Source organism: Scyliorhinus torazame, chromosome 13 (assembly GCF_047496885.1).
Source record: "Scyliorhinus torazame isolate Kashiwa2021f chromosome 13, sScyTor2.1, whole genome shotgun sequence".
Lineage (NCBI taxonomy): Eukaryota > Metazoa > Chordata > Chondrichthyes > Carcharhiniformes > Scyliorhinidae > Scyliorhinus > Scyliorhinus torazame.
In genome coordinates, this window is record NC_092719.1 from 158,933,817 (window position 1) to 158,958,216 (window position 24,400).

At 48.5% G+C, this 24,400-nt stretch overlaps 1 long non-coding RNA gene across 1 annotated transcript; it reads right to left on the reverse strand.

The window, feature by feature from the left end:
• Positions 1-3,894: 3,894 nt before the first annotated feature.
• Positions 3,895-13,872, reverse strand: LOC140388334 (uncharacterized). Its single transcript, XR_011934153.1, has 2 exons — positions 13,723-13,872; positions 3,895-4,660 (listed from the first exon to the last, which is right to left on the reverse strand). It is a non-coding gene; the product is annotated as an uncharacterized lncRNA (long non-coding RNA).
• Positions 13,873-24,400: the final 10,528 nt, after the last annotated feature.

Genomic DNA, 24,400 nt, shown 5'->3' on the forward strand with positions numbered 1-24,400 from the left:
CTGGCAAACCTTGCTCTGCACACTCACCCCCAACCACATCAGGAGCCCATAAAACACAGCCTCCAGATCTCTGCCGGGAACATTAGAGAGGACGTGCTCAGCTGCCCTTTGGTCGTGAAAAGATCCATAGTGCTGAAGCCCTGCTCTTTACTGTTTGATTGTTCACAACTACCTCAGTGGTGCTGATGCTCCTCGAGTTCGGGCTTCAAAGTTTGCTAGACTATTCACCCTCTGAGGCAGGGCACATGTGCCCAACAAGGAAGCACTTGAGAGTCGAGGAGTGGGAAGTGCTCTCACAACTACCAAGGTTAAGTCCTCATTTGAAATAGCCTTCATCTGTGAAGCTAAAGGCTACTTACAGTCAAAAGGAGTGAAATTGAATTCCAGGATAGAAGCTGCAGCAGGGCCCTGTCCTGGAAAGAGTTTAGCAGAACAGATAGGCTGCAGCTTGTGGTTGCCATGTTATGGGTCTCCACAATATTTAAAGATGGCTTGAAGGCCTGACAGACGCAAAGCCCCTCACTCTGTTGGTCCAGGTGTGACCTCCAGTCCCCTGACCAAGCCCAACCTCCCTGTCCCCGAGTACTGGAGCAGCAGTCCAGGGCCCTTGAGCTGCAACCGGAAAATGGATAAAAATTACTGCGGATGCTGGAATCTGAAACCAAAGAGAAAATGCTGGAAAATCTCAGCAGGTCTGGCAGCTTTGACAAAGGGTCATCTGGGCTCGAAACGTTAGCTCTTTTCTCTCCCTACAGATGCTGCCTGACCTGCTGAGATTTTCCAGCATTTTCTCTATGCTGCCGGAAAATGGAAATGGGTGCTCACCTCCGAGCTTCCCCCTCAGTAGCCATTACGTTAGCTACTCTTATTAAAATAATTTGAAAGTACGCAATTCATATTTTTTTCAAGTAAGGGGCAATTTAGCACGGCCAATTCACCTACACTGCACATTTTTGGATTGTGGGGGTGAGGCCCACGCAGCCATGGGGAGAACTAGGTCTGGTCAAAACATGTGACTTCAGACCCACCACAATGTGTTTAACTCTTACTACCTTCTGAAATGGCCTAGCAAGCCACTCGGTTGTATCAAACCATCACAGGAAAATTTAGGAAGAATAAAAATGGATAAACTATCTGGCATCGACCTAGGCATTAGAAACAGCACAGGAAAGGAACACCCTGTCCAATCAGCCCCGCCAAACATGTGGAGACATGCCAAAAGTGAGAGAGCAAATCCACAGATTAGTCAAGCAATGCCTGACATAGTCACACTCATTGAACCATACCTTAAAGTAAATTTCTTAGCTGGGGAGCCCTGATGCATCGGGAGAACTGATTCGCCAGAAGTAGTGGCACACTGATTTATATATTTGGGAGTAGTTGCGAGCTAGGAGTCATTAATATCAACTCTGGGCCCCATGATTTCTCATGGTATCATTTCTCATGGTATCACAGGGCTTGAGCCTATAACCTTCCAACTCAGGGATGAGTGAGCTATCAACTGAAGCACAGCTGACACCATGTAAAACAAGTTCATTTTAGACGTATAACCTGGGTGGATTTAATGCTGTCATTGGAAAGTTAGAGAAAATGCATTTTTTTTCACCACTTAATGACTTCACTTTGTATGCGTAAATTCCCAGTCCTTTTAACTCCAGGATTCCTTTACTGTACAGCAGTACTGAGCTACCTACACCTGACCATTGCTCAGAGTTTCTTTTATAGGGGGCTTCCTTCATTCATTACATTAAGGCGCCAGAAGGGTCACACTGGGTTCACTGAGTGGAGAGGAGATACTCTTCAAAAGTCGGTCTTTGGCTGCTCAGCCTGTGGTCTCAGATCTCTGGTGGGTAAATAATGACATTTCTGGTGTTGCAGTTTTTTCCCCTTTTACCTTGTCATTTACAAACATGCACCACTTTGAGAGCCAGCCCATGCAACTAGTACCTTATTTTATTCGAATGTACGACATAATATGGAATTCCGATAGCACAGTGGTTAGCACTGTTGCTTCACAGTGCCAGGGTCCCAGGTTCGATTCCCGGCTTGCGTCACTGTCTGTGCGGAGTCTGCACGTTATCCCTGTCTGCATAGGTTTCTTCCAGGTGCTCCAGTTTCCGCCCATAAGTCCTGAGAGACGTGCAGTTAGGTGATTTGACATTCTGAATCCCCCCCGCACCCCCCCCCCCTCCCCCGCCCAAGTGTACCCGAACAGGTGCTGGAATGTGGCGACTAGGGGATTTTCACAGTAACTTCATTGCAGTGTTAATGTAAGCCTACTTGTGACACTAATAAGGATTATTTTTTTAAATTGTGTAACTCCACCATTTTTGACTTGCAGTACAAGTTGCAATGCCCAACACAAGAGCAACATCCAATTCTTCACCAAAGCAAACTGGAATCTTGGAACCCACATGTTTAAAATAAAAAGGATGAAACAGGAAATTGTCACACTGGCATGTGATACACTGCACTTCAATTTACCGGACAGCACAAAAGCACAATATTGCATTGAGATCAACTTGACCCTGGTTTTCCTGTAGCCAGCAACAAATTGTATTTATTTCCGTTCATATTTGCAGCTACAGTTTACCATTATGTCACATTTGCTTTGATGTCAACTTCAATAGATTCAACAGATTATCTACTAAATTGTCAACAAATGCAAAACTTACTTAAAATTCTTACATCCATTTGTCCAAATAAGGTTTTAATTTTCAAATTGTAAAAAATGAGACATTTGAGCTGCATGACATAAATAATCTAACTGGAAAACTGCTGATAAGGCACAGTAATATGGGACTGTGGAGATGTGAAAGGATTAAAAAATTAATTCTGCTTGTGTATTTCAGTGAATTACAATCGGTGCAGCCATTAACAAACTGATAATATTCAATTCAGATACCTTATGTTCCAATATTTTTCTCAGCATATATTATGTTGCCAATACCTTTTGGTGAGGCAGTGAGGGTGAACGCTCTTTATTTACAACACTGGTTCAGTGCATTACTAGTGACCTACTGGCAGGATTCCTGCCCCTTAAGAGCTCTTGCTTCCAAAAAAAAAGTTTGAGTCCTCTAATAGGTTATTGGCATGGCTTAGTTACTGCTGTGAAAATGTCATCTGCACACAGCTAAGGAAGTTATGTCCTGCCAAGTACATCCTATGCAATGCCAGCAGGATTGATTCCAGTACTATTCTTGCGAGGAACCTCTGACAGCAAATGAATAGCAATTGTGACCCAGAACACCAAAGTAAACAGAATGTCACAGAACAAGCAAAGGTTTTGCACAATTGACAGAATGACAAATCAGACTCTACAACTGCAAAAAAAAAATTAGGCTTTGAACACATGTATGTTTCCTGCTGATGGTATTAAACTTGCTTGCCTTTTGACAACAGGCCTAGAAATTAAATACATCCCTAAACTTTATTATAAATCTGATTTGTTCCTTGCGTAAGCCTTCAAAAGACATTTGTGTCACCATGACATTTCCGCACTATTCTATGGTAGGATAATAGCTATTTAAATGTGATGATGCATGGTGTATTGAGTAGTTTGACTGCAAACCTATTGAGGTATTTTTAAACAATTCAGTCGTATCTGTTGACCATTATTATTGTAATTGTCATAAGGAACAGCAATTAATCCCACAAGGAATGATAATCCTTTCGAACTGGTCACTGTTAATTGTCCACAGTGTGAAAACTGCAACAGGTAGGCGTCCAATATTAGCCCAGATAAATAAAGGCAATACTGAATAGATCACTTCATGACTCTGTTAAAACTAGAAACACATTATGCTACACTAAAATAATAAAAATGAACAATTTAGCAATATATTATGAATGAGGTATAAGGTTAGCATTTGAAGAGAAGACCGATAACTCAAATTCATTTCAAACCGTGCCCATTTATTTAATGAGGCCTAAGATATGTTATACATGTTTGAGCAATTAGAAACAGCATTATCTTTAACTTGTACTAAATCTTGAAAACTAAATCTTGAAACAAGAGATGCTCTTTTTTACATTTGAAGATTAATTACAATTATTAAAATGTTATCAGATGTGATATAGACATCGCTTTTCAATAGTAGAGTATAATGGATAATAGTGTAGGGGCCAACTATTTGGAAAGTCCTTTGTAGTTTTAGAATCTTGATTAAAACCCATATTTAGGGTAGAGGTCAAAGGTCTCTTCTTCATGCCAATGATTAAGCATTCAAAAGAGGGCCATACATCTGCTACAGCATTCACCTGCTTCGTGGCTAACATTGCCCATCACTGGAATATTTTGAGTACGTTGTTTCTGACCATTTTGAGGAGCTGGGATGACCTAGAAACTGCAGGTCTTTCTTTAAATACAAAGACAGGGATTTAATGATGTCATCCCAAGCTTCAAGGAAATTCGGGGCACTTATTTGAGAACAGAAAGTTTCCGTTACTTGTTTTACTCATTCACAGGATGTGGGCATCACTGGTACGTTTAGCGTTCATTGACAACTGCCCTTCTGGAGATGGTGGTGAAATACCTTCTTGAATATAACTGAGCGGCTTGCTCGGTTGTTTCAGTGGACAGTTCAGAGTCAGCCACACTGCAGTGGTTCTGGAGTTATACATAGGCCAGAGAGACCAGATAAGCGAGGCAGATTTTCTTCTGGAAAGAATATAAGCAATACAAGATTGATTTTTGCCACAATTCACCAACTTCATTGCTACAAGTTCTTTTTTAAAATTCGGAATTGGGTTTAATTCATTGAGTTGAAATTCTCTGCAGTTCTAACTTATCAGATGTATTTTTAATCCCAAGGTCTTTTTATTTCCCAACTTGAGTCGGGAAATTTTCTGGCTCAGTGCACCCTCTGGAGAATGTGCCCCAAATAGCGGGATCTTCATTCCAGGATGGTGGGGCAGTGAGAAGGATGTTGCGGGACAAAGTCCGGCCTGCCATCCGCAGGAAAAGATCATAGGCAGCCAAAGTGGCTGCTAAATACCGAGAAGCACTGCTTAAAAGGCCCACCTCAGTTCTCTGGGGCTTTGTTCCAGTCATTTTGTGAACTGTTAGGACTTCTAATCCTCACTGGTTACATCCCTTAACCCTTACCCATTCCGCATCACCTATCCATGCCAATTTATGTCAACCCATGCCCCCATGCACACCCTCCATGCCAACTGATGCTCCCATCCTCTGCATGCCCCCATGTAGCTCCTATGCCAACTTGTTGCCAACTCATGAATCTCCCAACCATCCACATAGCCCCTTTGGCCCCATTCCAAATTAATGCCAACTCATTCCAACCCATAACCCCCAGCTACTACCTTTGTCCTTACACTCACCGTGCTAAGTCGCCCATTATCCAGAATAGGCAGACCTCAGGAGCCATGCTGAGAGGAAATAAAATAATATTCTACATATCTATTGCAGACTTCACTATATTAAGAAGTCCATTCATGAAAACCCATTCAATTAATTTAAAGCAGTTACTCCCTTGTAAAAACAAATATTTGTATTCATAACTCCACATCAAAAGCAGCTGATCCTTTAATAAATTCTTTGAGCTGTCAATCAAACTATGAACTCACAGCTCCTAACTGTGAAAATGATAGCTGTGGAAAGCAGTCAAGCAGTAATAATGCTATCATGATAGCACTGAATGTCAACAAACAGCTGTTGCAACTATTAGAACAAATTCTTACTTTACTCTCACACAGTTAGATCATTTTCAATTTTAAGTAATTGGACAGTTTGACAGTTCTACATACGTAATCTGTCCTTCAAATACATTTACTTCTCCACCATGATGTTGTGGAAAACACACTGCAGGTTGAAGGCTGATCCTGGAGCCAAAATTGGATCTTCTTGCCCTTGTCCTATGTGTTTAAATGATCCAGCCAATTCACAATTCAAGTCTGTATGCTTCATGCCTTTCCCCCTCTGTTGAAAATGGAATTTGGTGGAAATGGAGGCAGGACTTCCGGGTCTGGGTCCCTTCCACGATTTTTTTAAGTCTGCAAAGTTTCTACGACTTCATGATAATTGGTCCCATGCTGCCATAACTAGCAGATCTAATTATCAAATAAAATAGTCTCTTATAATAAATGCGCCACTAACTATTTTCCTGTAACCTGAAAACAAAAAGCTGATTATTCTACAGTTGTATCAATTTGTGTTAAATCAATTTTAATAAATTCCATTTAACATTTTTTTAAAAGTGTTCCAAAAAGAATGCTGTGAGTTTAAGTGCGGTGATCAAAATTAAAGTTTCGAGAAGGTCATTGAAAGGAGAATAGGCTACTAAAGAGAACACTAGAATAATTTGCTTTGGAAATGACAAAGACATGAATCAATGTGTCAGTGGGAGTAAGGCTGAGGGAAACACCGAGATAGGAAATAGTCAGTAATGTGTCCAACCAGACACTGAGATTGTGAATAGGTTGCACAGGATCTAGAAATTATAAGGGATCAAATCAATGGAAAGGAATTCGGTTTGCGGCAGACACCATAGACAATGAAATTAGTCTTTCCAAAGTTGAAATTCTGGAAGTTATGACTGAATAAGAAGCCAAGCACACAGGCAGCTGACAGGTCAATAAATGTGATGATAAAGTACAGCTGGCTGTCAATGGCACATATGTGGGGCCGACTGCCAGCATTGTAGTGGAAAGTTTTGAGGTGTGGCATGTAGTTAAGGCAAGAGAGGCAACCAAATAATATTCTTTGGGAACCCTGGAGATGATAGTATATGATGGGAAGAAAGTTATTTGCTGGAGATATTCTGACCATGTTCAAAAACGCAAGAATGGAACCATGTGATGGCAATCAGGGCAGCTCTGTGGCACAGTGGTTAGCACTGCTGCCTCATAGTGCCAGGGACCCTGGCTCGATTCCAGCCTTGGGTGACTGTCCGTGTGGAGTTTGCACTTTCTCCCCGTGTCTGCATGCGTTTCCTCCGGGTGTGGCGGTTTCCTCCCACAGTCCAAAGATGTGTGGGTTAGGTGGATTGGCCATGATAAATTGTCACTTAGTGTCCAGGGATGTGCAGCTTAGGTTACGGGGATGGGCGGGTGGGTGGGTGAGTGGAATGTTTGGAGGGTCGGTCCAAACTGGATGGGCCGAATGGACTCCATCTGCACTGTAGGACTTCTTTGATTCTATGATTTTAATTCTACCAAGTTAGACAACAGAGGAAAAGTTTTGGAGGAGGATAGCATGATAGACTTCATTGAGCATTGCAGAAATATTGAGAAGGATGAGGAAGGGGGGGGCGGCGGCACAGTGGTTTGTGCTATTGCCTCATAGTGGATATTTTGCACTTTCTCCCCGTTTCGTCCAGTTGCTCCTGTTTCCTCCCACAGTCCAAAGATGTGCAGGTTAGGTGGATAGGCCATGCTAAATTGCCCCTTGTCCAAAATGTTACGTAGGTTACTGGGTTACAGAGAGAGGGTGGAGGCATGGGCTTAAGTAAGGGACTCTTTCCAAGGGCCAGTGCAGGCTCAATATGCCGAATGGCCTCCTTCCTCACTGTAAATTCTATGATCTATGAACCACAGTCAAAATCACAGAGAATGCCATCTGTGACTTTAGTTAGGGCCATTTTGAGATAAGTGACAGCCAGAATGGAGAGATTCAAACAGGGAGATATGTGTAAGATTGGTAAAGATTTGGGAGATGAGAACAAATTCAAGTATTTTAAATAGGAAAGAGAATTTGTAGATTGATTGATAGGGAATCAGTGAAAATGTCAGCTGGCAAGGGGGACAAGAGGGAAGTTTGGTGGTCTGGAGGTGATTGGAAAAAATATCCATTAATAGATGTATGGTCTCATGGGTTAGGTGTGCCTGGAGTGGACAGGGGAGAGGTGAGGAGAGACTGCGGAGATGGAGTTCAAGACTAACATGGATGAGGAGAAAAAAACACATTGGAAACGAAAATGCAAAAAGCTCCTTATTTCTGTAAGAGGGTAAAGAGCAGCAGAGTATGGTTCAAGAAATCAGTTGCATCACAGAAAAAGGAACCTAAAGTTATCCTTACCTCCAGGATGATCCAACGTTAGTGGGTGGATTTTGCAAAGGAGTGTAAGATACAATAGGACTTACTGTGGCCAGGCCAAATCTGGTATTTTTGCCCAAGAGTCCCTTTAGGAATGGCTAAATCATTGCCTGGAACATTTTTAGCCCAGTTACAATCAGGAGTACTTTGTAAATGATGGAGAACGCAACCAGGTTTAATAATTAATGATTCATTCATTACTTACGAAATTGAAATACTTCACCTTTCTGTGTTAAGCTCTGATAAAGTACTTGTAAACTAATGCACGAGCGGGGGGGGGGGGGATAATCAGTGGGGGGTAGGATGCTAACCACCATGGGTAGATGCCACCAAGCTAGCTGGGCAGGCTAGTTCACGGAAACGCCATGTGGGGTGAGAAGGTCAGTGGGGGGATGGGAACGGGTTGTTGCTGGGAGTTCTGGGGGTTGTGGGGGGGTACTGGTGACAGGGATAGGGCTTGTAAAATGTAAGGGGAGGAGGATCGATGGCGGTGGGCACCAGAGGCGGGCCATAAAAGGTGCGGGGCATGGATCGGATACTGGCACAATAGGGGGTATGGTTAATTGGTGTGGGGGGTGGGGGCGGCAGTGTGACCCGTCCGATCAGGCTGGTCACGTGAAACATGCGGGGATTGAATGGGCCGGTCAAGAGGGCCCGTGTGTTCGCATATTTAAAGTGATTAAAGGTCGATGTGGCCATGCTACAAGAAACTCACCTGAAGGTTGGGGACCAGATTAGGCTGAGGAAAGGATGGGTGGGACAAGTGTTTCATTCAGGGTTGGATTCTAAAACGAGGGGGGTGGCAATTTTGGTCAATAAGTGGCTGGCGTTCAAGGTGGGAAGTATAGTGGCGGACTCTGGGAGGAGATACGTTATGGTAAGTGGGAAACTGGAGGGGATGCCAGTGGTGTTGGTCAACATCTATGCCCTGAACTGGGACGATGTGGAATTTATGAGGCGAGTGCTGGGGAAGATTCTGGACCAAAATTCTCATCGACTGATTATGGGGGGGAGACTTTAATACGGTCCTGGATCCGAGACTGGACCAGTCGAGCTCGAGATTGGGGAGGGTGTCGTCTACAGATAAGAAGCTCCAGGGGTTCATGGAGCACATGGTGGGGGACCCAAGGAGATTTGGGAGGCAGAGGGCAAAAGAATTTTCGTTTTACTCCCATGTGCGCATGCTGCACTCCCGAATAGATTTTTTTCGTGGGAGATAAGACGTTGTTGGCAGGGGTGGTGGATGTCGAGTATTCGGCAATAGTGGTATCGGACCATGCCCTGCACTGGGTAGATTTACGAGTGAGTAAGGGGGGGGCCAGTGCCCGCAATGTAGGTTGGTGTGGGACTGTTAGCAGAGAAGGAGGTGTGTGAGGCAGGCCATCCAAGGGTATGTTGAGATTAATGACATGGAGGAGGTTTCGACAGGTACGGTCTGGGAGGCACTGAAAGCAGTGGTCAGGGGGGAGTTTATTTCGATTTGGGTGCATAGGGAAAAGGCAGAGTGGGTGGAAATAGAAAGGCTAGTGGAAGAAATCCTGCAGGTGGACCGGAGATATACAGAGACCCAGAGGAAGGACTGCTAAAGGAACGCCAGAGGCTGCAAATGGAATTTGGTTGGTAAGGCAGTAGGGCAGCTGCGAAGGGTGAGATGGGTGGTATATGAATATGGGGAGAAAGCAAGCAGGATGTTAGCACACCAGTTGAGGAAGCAGGAGGCAGCAAGAGAAATTGGGAAAGTGAAGGACATGGGAGGGACCACGGTCTTAGACCCGGCGGAGGTGAATGGGATGTTTAGGGAGTTATATAGTAAACTGTATAAGTTGGAACCCCTGGCCGGGGAGGAGTGGATGAAGAGGTTTCTGGGAGGGTTTGAGTTCCCGAAGGTGGATGAGGAGTTGGTGGAGGGCTTGGGGCCCCAATCGAACTTGTAGAAGTAGTGGAGAGTTGGAAGCGATGCAATCGGGTAAGGCCCCAGGACCGGACGGATGCCCGATGGAATTTTACAAGAAGTCCTCAGGGGTGTTGGGACCACTGTTGGTAAGGGCCTTCAATGAAGCATAGGAGCTGGGAGTGCTCCCCCCGACATTGTCACAGGCGTCGATCTCCCTCATTTTAAAACGGGATAAGGACCCGGAAAACTGTGGGTCATATAGGCCGATCTCCCTATTAAATGTGGATGCCAAACTGTTGGCGAAGATCCTGGCCAAAGGATTGAGGGTTGCGTCCCAGGGGTAATTGGGGAGGACCTGACGGGGTCCGTTAAGGGGCGGCATTTGGCAACCAACTTTAGGAGGTTGCTTAATGTAATCACGATACCTCCAGAGGGGTTGCGAGGTTGAGGTGGTGGTGGCCATGGACGCAGAGAAGGCTTTTGATTGGGTGCAGTGGGAGGTCCTGGGCGGTTTGGATTTGTGGATTGGATCCGGTTGCTATACCAGGCACCGGTGGCGAGTGTGCGGACAAATCTGGCGAGGTCAGACTACTTCAGGTTACATCGGGGGAGGAGGCAGGGATGTCCACTTTCGCCACTGTTGTTTGCCTTGGCTATAGAGCCGTTGGCATTGAGAGCGTCGAGGGTCTGGCAGGGGATAGTAAGGGGGGGGGTGGAATACTCGGACAACCTGCTGCTGTATATATCGTACCCGCTGTGGGGTATTGGAGGGATCATGGGGATATTAGAGGAATTTGGCCGGTTTTCGGGATACAAATTGAATATGGGCAAGAGTGAGGTCTTCGCGATCCAGGCGAGGGAGCAGGAGAGGGAGCAGGAGAAGAGACTGGGTGAGATGCGTTCAAGGTGGTGGGAGGGAGCATTCGATTTTTGTATATTCAGGTGGTGCAGGAGTGGGAGGAGCTGCATAAACCAGCCTCCCGAACAGGTGCCGGAATGTGGCGACTAGGGGCTTTTCACAGTAACTTCATTTGAAGCCTACTTGTGACAATAAGCAATTTTAATTAATTTAATTTAATTAACTGAATTTGGGGCGGTTGGTAGAACAGATGAGAGATATTCAGAGGTGGGATACGCTCCCGTTGTCATTGGCGGGACAGGTACAGACAGTTAAAATGACGGTCCTCCCGAAGTTTTTGTTTGTTTTCCAGAGTCTCCCAATCTTTATTCCCAAGGTGTTCTTCAAAATGGTGAATGCAGAGATCTCGGCATTTGTTTGGGCGGGTAAAACCCTGGTGTTGGAAAAGATGCTGCTGGAACGGGGGCATGGGGGGGGGGAACGGGGTTGGCCTCCCGAATTTCATCAACTATTACTGAACGGCAAATATTGTGATGGTCAGGAAGTAGGTAGTGGGGGAGGGGTCGGTATGGGAACAGGTGGAGGCGGCCTCATGTAAGGAGTTTTGCGGCATTATTGACGACACCTCTGCTGTTCTCGCTGGCTCGGTACTCCACAAGCCCGGTAACAGTGGCAGCCCTGAGGGTATGGGGACAGCGTAGGCAGCATATGGGATTAGAGGGGCATCGATGTGCGCGCCAATATGTGATAATCACCGGTTCGCTCCAGGGTGCTGGCAGGGGGTTTCCGGGGGTGGATGCGGGCAGGGCGCGAGAGATTTGGGGATCTCTTTATTGATGAGGGTTTCCCGAGCCTGGAAGAGTTGAGGTGGAGTTTGAATTGCCAGGTGGGAATGGGCTTTGTTACCTGCAGGTGAGGGATTTTGTGTGGAGACAGGTTTCGACCTTCCCGTACCTGCCGCCCCAGGGGCTACAGGACAAGGTGGTTTCGAGAACAGGAGTAGGAGAGGGGAAGGTCTAAGAGATCTATAAGGAGCTGATAGAGTGGGAGGTAACCCCGATAGGGGAGGTGAATAGAAAGTGGGAAGAAAGGTTGGGTGGGGAGTTGGAGACCGGGCTATGGGAGGAGGCCCTGAGGAGAGTTAATCCGTCCTCGTCGTGCGCCAGGCTCAGCCTGATACAGTTTAAGTTGGTCCACAGGACACACATGACTGTGGCCTGGATGAGCAGGTTCTTTGAGGAGGTGGAGGATAGGTGTGGGCACTGTGCGGGGGATCCTGCGAACCATAGCCATATGTTTGGGCATGTCCAAGGCTGAGGGGTTTCTGGCAGGGGTTGTATTACAAATGAGGATGGTGCCGAGTCCAGAGATGGCGATCTTCGGTGTGTCGGAAGACCTGGGAGCCAGGGGGCGAGAGAGGCCCACGTCCTGGCCTTTGCCTCCCTGGTGGCCCGGAGACAGATCTTACTAGGTTGGAGGAACTCGGAGCCCCCGGAATTGGGGGTATGGGTTAGCGACATGGCAGGGTTTCCAAGATTCAAAAAAATTAATTCGCCTTGAGGGGTTCGTTGCAAGGGTTTTCTTGGAGCTGGCAGGCGTTCATCAATTTCTTTGAGACAAATTAAGCTGTCAGCAGGGAGTGGTGGTGGTGGGGGAGGGGAAGCATGGGAGGTGGTTGGGGAAGGTGGCACTGTTTGTGTAAGCCATGTTGGCTGTGTTTTGTGCCCGGGGGGCTGGGGGGGGCTGTTGGTTATATTATTATGGTTTTGTTTTTATTGAAATTTGATGTTTAAAATTGTTAAAATTATAAATGCCTCAATAAAATATTTCCCCCCCAAAAAAGTACTTGTGGTTTTCTAAACCATTCAAGCACTACTTTCCTGATTCATGACTCATCCTGTTACCTTAGTGGCATTGCAACTATATAATTCCCCTCTCTGGTATGTTTTCTGCATTTCTATTTGCCTCTACTCAGATTAACTAGAAAGAAGATAATTAGAGCAGAAGGTGATCTTTGGGATTTCTCATTCATATACAATCAATTCCATTCCTTCTCTGATAGCTTAATTACAATGAGTTTAAAAAGTTCACGTTATTTTTATTATTTGCTGTTTTTCTTTATTTTTTGTGGGTGTGGTGTGTAGGTAGATTACACTCATCTATTTCTGAACTATTTAGCTCAGCTTTACTGGGACATGTACATCAACGGAGGCTGAGAAGACACAAAGATGCCAGCCCTCAGCCAGTCGCTGTGAGGTCTTTACAGCATTGCACTGGTACTCCAAATGTGCAGTCCCTCTATTTCCTTTCCCTCATAGACATTTTGTAGGAGGATATGTATAATATTAACAGAGGCATAAAGACTTGGGGGACATTATGGATTAACTCTAACATTACTATAATAGCTATTCAGCACATACCTCAGGAGCTATGTCATAATGATGCAACTCAGAGAGGTGAGTGGAAAGAACCTAAGAGAGGAGCAGTAGCCCTGTCCAGATGTTCTGTAATCTTGTATTTAGTTAGTTATGATCATAAGATTACTCTCAAGGAAAGATCTTTGGCTCCAGCCAGATCTCCTCCATGTAAGACATGCAAATGGACTGCCATGTTTCACACCCCTGGCAGAAGCCTCTGGCCAACGGCACAACTATGGCGATGTTGGACACTTGCAATACCCCCTCTCTCTCCCTCAGCAGCCACCACACCGGTTTCACGATTTTTAAAAGCACAAGTGAACCTCGCCGTTGGGAACTCGGCCCATTGGAGTCGGAGCATCGCGGAGGCTCCGGAGAATACTGGGCCAGGCCTGTTAATAATATGCAAACAGCGTCCACTGAATGTGCGTTCCGGTACACATTTACGCCGCTGTCGAGGTGACGGAAAATCGTGATTTTGTGTTAAATCGGTGCTCACCGCGATTCTGGCGTCGGAATCTATTCTCCGTTTCGCGATTTCAGCATCGGCAAACGGAGAGTCCTGTCCTATGTTCTTCTGCTGGAGGTGAATTGCAACTAATTTGCGCTCCCATCAGGAAGCAGGTCACTATCCTTCGCCATGGAAATTTATGTATTTTCAGCAGATGGCCCAATTGCGAGGTCCCGCGGCTAGCTACCCCCCCACATCACAATTCAGCCCCCTCCCACCTACCCCCCACCCACCCCCCGCATCACAATTCAGCCCCCTCCCACCTACCCCCCACCCCCACCCCCACCCCCCACATCACAATTCAGCCCCCTCCCACCTACCCCCCACCCACCCCCCGCATCACAATTCAGCCCCCTCCCACCTACCCCCCACCCCCACCCCCCCACATCACAATTCAGCCCCCTCCCACCTACGCCCCCGCACACCCCCCCGCATCACAATTCAGCACCCTCCCACCTACCCCCCGCATCACAATTCAGCACCCTCGCACCTACCCCCCCACCCCCACCCCCCGCATTGCAATTCAGCACCCTCCCACCGACACCCCCCACCCCCCCCGCATCACAATTCAGCACCCTCCCACCTACCCCCCCACCCCCACCCCCCACATTGCAATTCAGCACCCTCCCACCTACCACCCCCACCCCCCGCATCACAATTCACCACCCTCCCACCTACCCCCCCCCACCCCCCGGATCACTATTCAGCCCCTCCCACCTACCCCCCACCCCCACCCCCCCGCATCACAATTCAGCACCCTCCACCTACCCCCAACCCCCGCATCACAATTCAGCACCGTCCCACCTACCCACCCCCACCCCCACCCCCGCATCACAATTCTGCACCCTCCCACCCCCCCACCCCCCACACCCCCCGCATCACAATTCAGCACCCTCCACCTACCCCCCACCCACCCTCCGCATCACAATTCAGCACCCCTCCCACCTCCCCCCCACCCCCACCCCCCCGCATCACAATTCACCACCCTCCCACCTACCCCCCCATCCCCGGATCACTATTCAGCCCCTCCCACCTACCCCCCACCCCCACCCCCCGCATCACAATCAGCACCCTCCCACCTACCCCCAACCCCCGCATCACAATTCAGCACCGTCCCACCTACCCACCCCACCCCCACCCCCGCATCACAATTCTGCACCCTCCCACCCCCCCACCCCCCACCCCCCCGCATCACAATCAGCACCCTCCCACCTACCCCCCACCCACCCCTCCGCATCACAATTCAGCACCCTCCCACCTACCCCCCACCCACCCCCCGCATCACAATTCAGCCCCCCTCCCACCTACCCCCTACCCCCACCCCCCCACATCACAATTCAGCCCCCTCCCACCTACGCCCCCGCACACCCCCCAGCATCACAATTCAGCCCCCTCCCACCTACGCCCCCGCATCACAATTCAGCACCCTCCCACCTACCCACCCCCACCCCACCCCCCCCGCATCACAATTCAGCCCCCTCCCACCTACCCCCACCCACCCCCCGCATCACAATTCAGCACCCTCCCACCTACCCCCGACCCCCACCCCCCCCGGATCACAATTCAGCACACTCCCACCTACCCCCCCACCCCCTCGCATCACAATTCAGCACCCTCCCACCTAGCCCCTCCCCGCCCCCCCACCCGCACCCCTCCCGGATCACAATTCAGCACCCTCCCACCTACCCCCCCCCACCCCCCGGATCACTATTCAGCCCCTCCTACCTACCCCCCACCCCCACCCCCCCCGCATCACAATTCACCACCCTCCCACCTACCCCCCACCCCCCCGCATCACAATTCAGCACCCTTCCACCTACCCCCCCCACCCCCCGGATCATTATTCAGCCCCTCCCACCTACCCCCCACCACCCCCACCCCCCCCCCGCATCACAATTCAGCACCCTCCCACCTACCCCACCCCCCCGCATCACAATTCAGCACCGTCCTACCTACCCCCCCACCCCCCGGATCACTATTCAGCCCCTCCCACCTACCCCCCACCCCCACCCCCCCGCATCACAATTCAGCACCCTCCACCTACCCCCACCCCCCCGCATCACAATTCAGCACCGTCCCACCTACCCACCCCCACCCCCTGCACTGCAGTTGAGCACCATCCCAGCTACCCCCCCCCACCCCCACCCCCCCCCCCCCGCCCATCACAATTCAGCACTCTCCCACCGACCCCCCCCCCCCCCCCGCATCACAATTCAGCACCCTCCCACTTACCCCCACACCCCCCACACCCACACACCCACATTGCAATTCAACACCTGGACTTTCCAGGTCCCCGCCTTTCCCCAAGTAAGGGGGTGACCCGCCCCGCCCACCTACAGATACCTGATGCTGGATTGTCCGCCACATCGGGAACTCCACTACCAGCGAAGGGCAGCAGGGAATCCAGCCCATCATCATTACCATTTCAGTACATCAGAACAATTTGCAAAAGCCACCCATTTCAGAGCTTTGCACTCGAAGTCTCAAGTTGTGACCCCCTTACTCAGTAAATGCTGTTAAATGTAATTTCTTTTAACTTATCTTGTAAAAATTAATACTTTTCACCAAAGCTATAAACCAAATTGGTTGCAACAATGCTATGCTTAATTGATGCAATCTGATATTGGATCTGTTTCCGGTTCTATTTGTCATTCGTTTTTTTGAATTACACATGGACTGAACAAAAGAACATTAGGACAGAAAACTTTTCAACTCAGTAAAGGCCCCATTTAAGAGGCCTTGTGTGCTTTTCTCAGATATTGCTTTCAGCTCCAAAAACAGAGTGCGTTATCCAATAATTACTCCACAACTCCCGAGAGGGCCAATTGTTTTAAGTAACAGTCTGGAAAAGTGGTAAGCGATTTCTGGAGAAATCTGATAAATGCTTTGAGCTGAAATCAAACTGAACTCAAAATATTTTTGTGCTTTTTTAAATCAATGTGACCTGAATCAAGTAACTCTAAAGAACACTTGCATGAAATGGTGGCTCAGATATTGCACAGTTACAGACTTAGAGATGTGAAAAATTATTTAATTCTGACAGATTATAAATTTAATTGAGAAACAACCTTGGGGGAACAAAGTGCATTCAGGCTGATAAATGGGTCCCTTCAATTGAGTAAATTGCAAGCCCACAGTTAAGATCCATTTGTTAGCATTACAATTAGTTATTTTCGAGTGGATTGTGTGCAATAAAGATTACAAGGATGCATATTTTGAAGAAACTAGAAATATTGATCCAATTTCATTCGCGTAAGTCATTCCAGGTAGCAGGACAGGCTGAGAGCACAGTTAATGAAGTATCCTCGGCTTTGTTAATAGAACATAGAACATAGAACATTACAGCGCAGTACAGGCCCTTCGGCCCTCGATGTTGCGCCGACCTGTGAAACCACTCTAAAGCCCATCTACACTATTCCCTTATCGTCCATATGTCTATCCAATGACCATTTGAATACCCTTAGTGTTGGCGAGTCCACTACTGTTGCAGGCAGGGCATTCCACACCCTTACTACTCTCTAAGTAAAGAACCTACCTCTGTCATCTGTCTTATATATATCACCCCTCAATTTAAAGCTATGTCCCCTCGTGCTAGACATCACCATCCGAGGAAAAAGGCTCTCACTGTCCACCCTATCCAATCCTCTGATCATCTTGTATGCCTCAATTAAGTCACCTCTTAACCTTCTCCTCTCTAATGAAAACAGCCTCAAGTCCATCAGCCTTTCCTCATAAGATCTTCCCTCCATACCAGGCAACATTCTGGTAAATCTCCTCTGCACCCTTTCCAATGCTTCCACATCCTTCCTATAATGCGGCGACCAGAATTGCACGCAATACTCCAAATACGTCGCACCAGAGTTTTGTACAACTGCAACATGACCTCATGGCTCCGAAACTCAATCCCTCTACCAATAAAAGCTAACACACCATACACCTTCTTAACAACCATCAACCTGAGTGGCAACTTTCAGGGATCTTTGTACATGGACACCGAGATCTCTCTGCTCATCCGCACTGCCAAGAATCTTACCATTAGCCCAGTACTCTGTCTTCCTGTTATTCCTTCCAAAATGAATCACCTCACACTTTTCTGCATTAAACTCCATTTGCCACCTCTCAGCCCAGCACTGCAGCTTATCTATGTCCCTCTGTAACTTGTAACATCCTTCCGCACTGTCCACAACTCCACCGACTTTAGTGTCATCTGCAAATTTACTCACCCATCCTTCTGCGCCCTCCTCCAGGTCATTTATAAAAATGAGAAACAGCAGTGGCCTCAAAACAGATTATTGTGGTACACCACTAGTAACTGGACTCCAGTCTGAACATTTCCCATCAACCACCACCCTTTGTCTTCTTCCAGCTAGCCAACTTCTGATCCAAACTTCTAAATCTCCCTGAATCCCATGCTTCCGTATTTTCTGCAGTAGCCTACCGTGGGGAACCTTATCAAAATCTTTACTGAAATCCATATACACCACACCAACTGCTTTACCCTCATCCACCTGTTTGGCCACCTTCTCAAAGAACTCAATAACGTTTGTGAGGCACGACCTACCCTTCACGAAACCGTGTTGACTATGTCTAATCAAATTATTCCTTTCCAGATGATTATACACCCTATCTCTTAGAAACCTTTCCAAGATTTTGCCCACAACAGAAGTAAGGCTCACTGATCTATAGTTGCCGGGGTTGTCTCTACTCCCCTTCTTGAACAAGGGGACAACATTTGCTATCCTCCAGTCTTCTGGCACTATTCCTGTTGACAAAGATGACTTAAAGACCAAAGCCAAAGGCTCAGCAATCTCCTCCCTAGCTTCCCAGAGAATCCTAGGATAAATCCCATCCGGCCCAGGGGACTTATCTATTTTCACCCTTTCCAGAATTGTTAACACCTCCTCCTTATGAACATCAAGCTCTTCTAGTCTAGTAGCCTGAATCTCAGTATTCTCCTCGACAACATTGTCTTTTTCCTGTGTGAATACGGACGAAAAATATTCATTTAGCACCTCTCCTATCTCCTCGGACTCTAAGCACAACTTCCCACTACTGTCCTTGACTGGCCCTACTCTTACCCTAGTCATTCTTTTATTCCTGACATATCTATAGAAAGCTTTAGGGTTATCCTTGATCCTACCTGCCAAAGACTTCTCATGTCTCCTCCTGGCTCTTCTTAGCTCTCTCTTTAGGTCCTTCCTAGCTAACTTGTAACTCTCGAGCGCCCTTACTGAACCTTCGTGTCTCATCTTTACATAAGCCTCCTTCTTTCTCGTGACAAGTGTTTCGACTGCCTTAGTAAACCACGGTTCCCTTGCTCGACCACTTCCTCCCTGCCTGACAGGTACATACTTATCAAGGACACGCAGTAGCTGTTCCTTGAACAAGCTCCACATTTCCATTGTGCCCATCCCCTGCAGTTTTCCTCTCCATCTGATGCATCCTAAGTCTTGCCTCTTCGCATCATAATTGCCTTTCCCCCAGATATAACTCTTGCCCTACGGTATATACCTATCCCTTTCCATCACTAAAGTAAATGTAATCAAATTGTGGTCACTATCACCAAAGTGCTCACCTATCTCCAAATCTAACACATGTCCTGGTTCATTACCCAGTACCAAATCCAATACGGCCTCGCCTCTCGTTGGCCTATCTACATACTGTGTCAGGAAACCCTCCTGCACACATTGGACAAAAACGGACCCATCTAAAGTACTCGAACTATAGCGTTTCCAGTCAATATTTGGAAAGTTAAAGTCCCCCATAACAACTACCCTGTTGCTTTCGCTCCTATCCAGAATCATCTTTGCAATCCTTTCCCCTACATCTCTGGAACTTTTTGGAGGCCTATAGAAAACTCCTAACAGGGTGACCTCTCCTTTCCTGTTTCTAACCTCAGCCCATACTACCTCAATCGACGAGTCCTCATCAAACCTCCTTTCTGCCACCGTAATACTGTCCTTGACTAACAATGCCACCCCTCCCCCTCTTTTACCACCTTCCCTCAGCTTACTGAAATATCTAAACCCCAACACCTGCAACAACCATTCCTATCCCTGCTCTATCCATGTCTCCGAAATGGCCACAACATCGAAGTCCCAGGTACCAACCCATGCCGCAAGTTCACCCACCTTATTCCGGATGCTCCTGGCATTGAAGAAGACACACTTTGAACCACCTTCCTGCCTGCCGGTGCACTCCTGCAACTTTAAAACCTTACTCATGACCTCACTACTCTCAACCTCCTGTATACTGGAGCTACAATTCAGGTTCCCAAGCCCCTGCTGAACTAGTTTAAACCCTCCCGAAGAGCATTAGCAAATTTCCCCCCCAGGATATTGGTACCCCTCTGGTCCAGGTGTAGACCATCCCGTTTGCAGAAGTCCCACCGACCCCAGAATGAGCCCCAATTATCCAGAAATCTGAAACCCTCCCTCCTGCACCATCCCTGTAGCCACGCGTTCAACTCCTCTCTTTCCCTATTCCTCGTCTCGCTATCACGTGGCACGGGTAACAACCCAGAGATAATAACTCTGTTTGTCCTAGATCTAAGTTTCCACCCTAGCTCCCTGAATTCCTGCCTTACATCCCTATCCCTTTTCCTACCTATGTCATTGGTACCTATGTGGACCACGACTTGGGGCTGCTCCCCCTCCCCTTTAAGGATCCCGAAAACATGATCCGAGACATCACGCACCCTGGCACCTGGGAGGCAACACACCAACTGCGAGTCTCTCTCATTCCCACAGAATCTCCTATCTATCCCCCTAACTATGGAGTCTCCAATGACTAATGCTCTACTCACGTAGAGTACAAGAGCAAGAAGATAATGGCCCCTAATTTCCTGCATGATTTGCGGCTAAAGTTGCTAGTGCACCGTACATGCGGTGCGATGACTCGGAAGTGCGGGCGTTCAAACTTGCGCGCTGGAAGCACATGGCGTTTAAACTCCCAGCCACTTTTTCGACAGCTTGGAGCCCTGCGCTAGAGTAGCTAAATGAAAAATGCAGCTACAGTGCTAGCTTGGGGCGCTTACCCAGATTTTTACGGAGTTTTTACGGGCGGGATTCTCCGTTCCCGCAGTCCCTTTTTCCAGCATGGTGTGCCCCCGCCGGCAGCGGGAGTTTCCGTTCCCGCAGCCCCTTTCTGGCATGTCCCGCCCCCGCCGGCAGCAGGATTCTCCGTCCCGCCAGCCCCATTTCCGGCATGGCCCGCCCTGGTCAGCAGCAGGATTCTCCGTTCCGCCAGCCCCGTTTTCCGGCATGTCCCGCCCCCGCTGGCAGCAGGATTCTCCGTTCCGCCAGCCCCGTTTTCCGGCATGTCCCGCCCCCGCCGGCAGCAGGATTCTCCGTCCCGCCAGCCCCATTTCCGGCATGGCCCGCCCCGGTCAGCAGCAGGATTCTCCGTTCCGCCAGCCCCGTTTTCCGGCATGTCCCGCTCCCGCCGGCAGCAGGATTCTCCGTCCCGCCAGCCCCATTTCCGGCATGGCCGGCCCCCGGTCAGCAGCAGGATTCTCCGTTCCGCCAGCCCCATTTTCCAGCATGGTCGGCCCCCGCCGGCAGCGGGATTCTCCGTTCCGCCAGCCCCGTTTTCCAGCATGGTCGGCCCCCGCCGGCAGCGGGATTCTCCGTTCCGCCAGCCCCATTTCCGGCATGGTCGGCCCCCGCCGGCAGCGGGATTCTCCGTTCCGCCAGCCCCATTTCCGGCATGGTCGGCCCCCGCCGGCAGCGGGATTCTCCGTTCCGCCAGCCCCATTTCCGGCATGGCCGGCCCCCGTCAGCAGCAGGATTCTCCATTCCGCCTGACTCCTTGCTTAAGTTCCTTCCTACTTTCCTTATATTCCACACAGGCTTCGTCTGTTCCCAGCCTTTTAGCCCTGACAAATGCCTCCTTTTTCTTTTTGACGAGGCCTACAATATCTCTCGTTATCCAAGGTTCCCGAAAATTGCCGTATTTATCCTTCTTCCTCACAGGAACATTCCGGTCCTGAATTCCTTTCAACTGACGCTTGAAAGCCTCCCACATGTCAGATGTTGATTTGCCCTCAAACATCCGCCCCCAATCTAGGTTCTTCAGTTCCTGCCTAATATTGTTATAATTAGCCTTCACTCAATTTAGCAAATTCATCCTAGGACCACTCTTATCCTTGTCCACCAGCACTTTAAAACTTACTGAATTGTGGTCACTGTTCCCGAAATTCTCCCCTACTAAAACTTCTCCCACCTGGCCGGGCTCATTCCCCAATACCAGGTCCAGTACAGCCCCTTCCCTAGTTGGGCTGTCTACATATTGTTTTACGAAGCCCTCCTGGATGCTCCTTACAAACTCTGCCCCGTCCAAGCCCCTGGCACTAAGTGAGTCCCAGTCAATATTGGGGAAGTTGAAGTCTCCCATCACCACAACCCTTGTTTTTACTCTTTTCCAAAATCTGTCTACCTATCTGCTCCTCTATCTCCCGCTGGCTGTTGGGAGGCCTGTAGTAAACCCCCAACATTGTGACTGCACCCTTCTTATTCCTGATCTCTACCCATATAGCCTCACTGCCCTCTGAGGTGCCCTCCCGTAGTACAGCTGTGATATTCTCCCTAACCAGTAGCGCAACTCCGCCACCCCTTTTAAACCCCCCTCTATCCCGCCTGAAACATCTAAATCCTGGAACGTTTAGCTGCCAATCCTGCCCTTCCCTCAACCAGGTCTCTGTAATGGCAACAACATCATAGTTCCAAGTACTAATCCAAGCTCTAGGTTCATCTTCCTTACCCGTAATACTTCTTGCATTAAAACATATGCACTTCAGGCCACCAGACCCGCTGTGTTCAGCAACTTCTCCCTGTCTGCTCTGCCTCAGAGCCACACTGTCCCTATTCCCTAGTTCTCCCTCAATGCTCTCACCTTCTGACCTATTGCTCCCGTGCCCACCCCGCCCACAATTTTCATTTTGCAAAGTTCTGTTTTTTTGCTGATTCAAAGTTCTATTTTTTTGCCGATGCAGTCGTTGGACACCCTCTTGACGTATGACGCATGGACGCAGGTCTTTTTCCCTGAACTTTAACTGCCGTCAGCGTGGTAAGCAGCATCGTGTGGTGACCTTCCCACTTGGCGCCTAAAGGTTCTTAGTGGGGCTTCTTGACGTACACTCGTTCTCCCAGGACAGGTCATGTCCCCCTCTGGTGGGTCACCCCACACGGGCAAAACTGACAGCATTTGTCACTTTCTGACAATATTCTAGCAACGCATCATCCATTAGGTGGCAATTGGCTTTCCGTAAATTGATAGTTCCCGGCAGGGACATCAGCCTCCCCGTAATAATCTCAAAAGGGCTCAGGCCTGTAATCCTGTTAGGGGTGGCTTGAATACTGCACAGTACCGTGAGCAGGGCCTGGGGCTACGGGATATCTTCCTGGTGATATTTGGCCCGTCGTTGTTTCAGGGATTGATTGGTTCGTTCCACTTGACCAGATAATTGCGGATGGTGAGGGGCAATGCAGGCTCCATTTAATATTCAGTAGTGTGCCGACCACCTGGCAGACTGCCCCCGTAAAATGGCTTCCCTGGTCCGAATCTGTGCACCGGGGAGGTTCCACCGTGGAATATAGTCCTTGCACAGCACTTTCGCAGTGAGTGTGGCTGTGGCCCTTCACACGGGCATCACCTTTATCCACCGACAGAATCGATCAACAATGGCCAAAACGTTTGAATATCCCTAGCTCTTAGATAACGATATATAATCCACTTGTAACTCTAGGAATGATCCCGCCGGGGCTGGTGGTCTCAACTGGGGCATGGTGGTTATGGGTCCGTCATTATTCTTCTGGCAACTCAAGCGTCCATTCGTTGTGGAGCCAGTTGTCCCCATGAGTGGATCTGCTGAGCCAGGAGAGGCGATAGTGCTTGAGGGGCCACCGGTTTATCAGTTCCTCTGTCTCCACATACCATCTTCACACATCCCACATCCTCATATCTTCTTCCATCCAAGTCCATTTTTCCTCCCTCGAGGACTCTGCCTGCATAACTTGTAGATCTTTAGTCAGCTTTAGTACCTCCAGTTTACGTGTCTGTTATTCTTCCACCGATTGGTCGATGCTTGAGGCGGCTTCATGGCCACCTGGTCAGCCATCTAGTTTTCCCTTGACTCCTTGGTGTTCTCCCTTGTGTCGGCCTTATGTTAAAAATTGATACTTCTTGGGATAGCTGTAGGGCTTCCAACAGATCTTGGACCTCCTTCACGTTTTGGATAGGCGTTCCGGAGGCAGTGAAGAATCCTTTCTTTTCCATAACTGGACGAAGTCATGGGCAACCCCAAATGCATACGAAGAGTCTGTGTAGATGTTTGCCGTCTTGCTCTCCGCTACCTTGCATGCCTCTGATAGGGCTCTTAGTTCTGCTTGCTGGGCAGACCTTCACACATGCAAGCATCCCTTCGCCACGGTTTTGTGCAGAGTTGTTACTGCTCACCCAGACTTCCTGGTTCCATTGTCGTTAAAGGAGGAAACATTGGTATTAAATATAAGGTCAGGGTTGGGTAGTGGTTCTTCGGCGGCCAGGTTCAATTTCCTTCACGATTTCCGCACAGTCGTGATCTTCATCTTCCTCCCCTCTTTGCTCCTTTGAAGGCTGGAGCATGGTAGCAGGGTTAACTGGGCTAGCGCTGACAATGTGGAGGTTA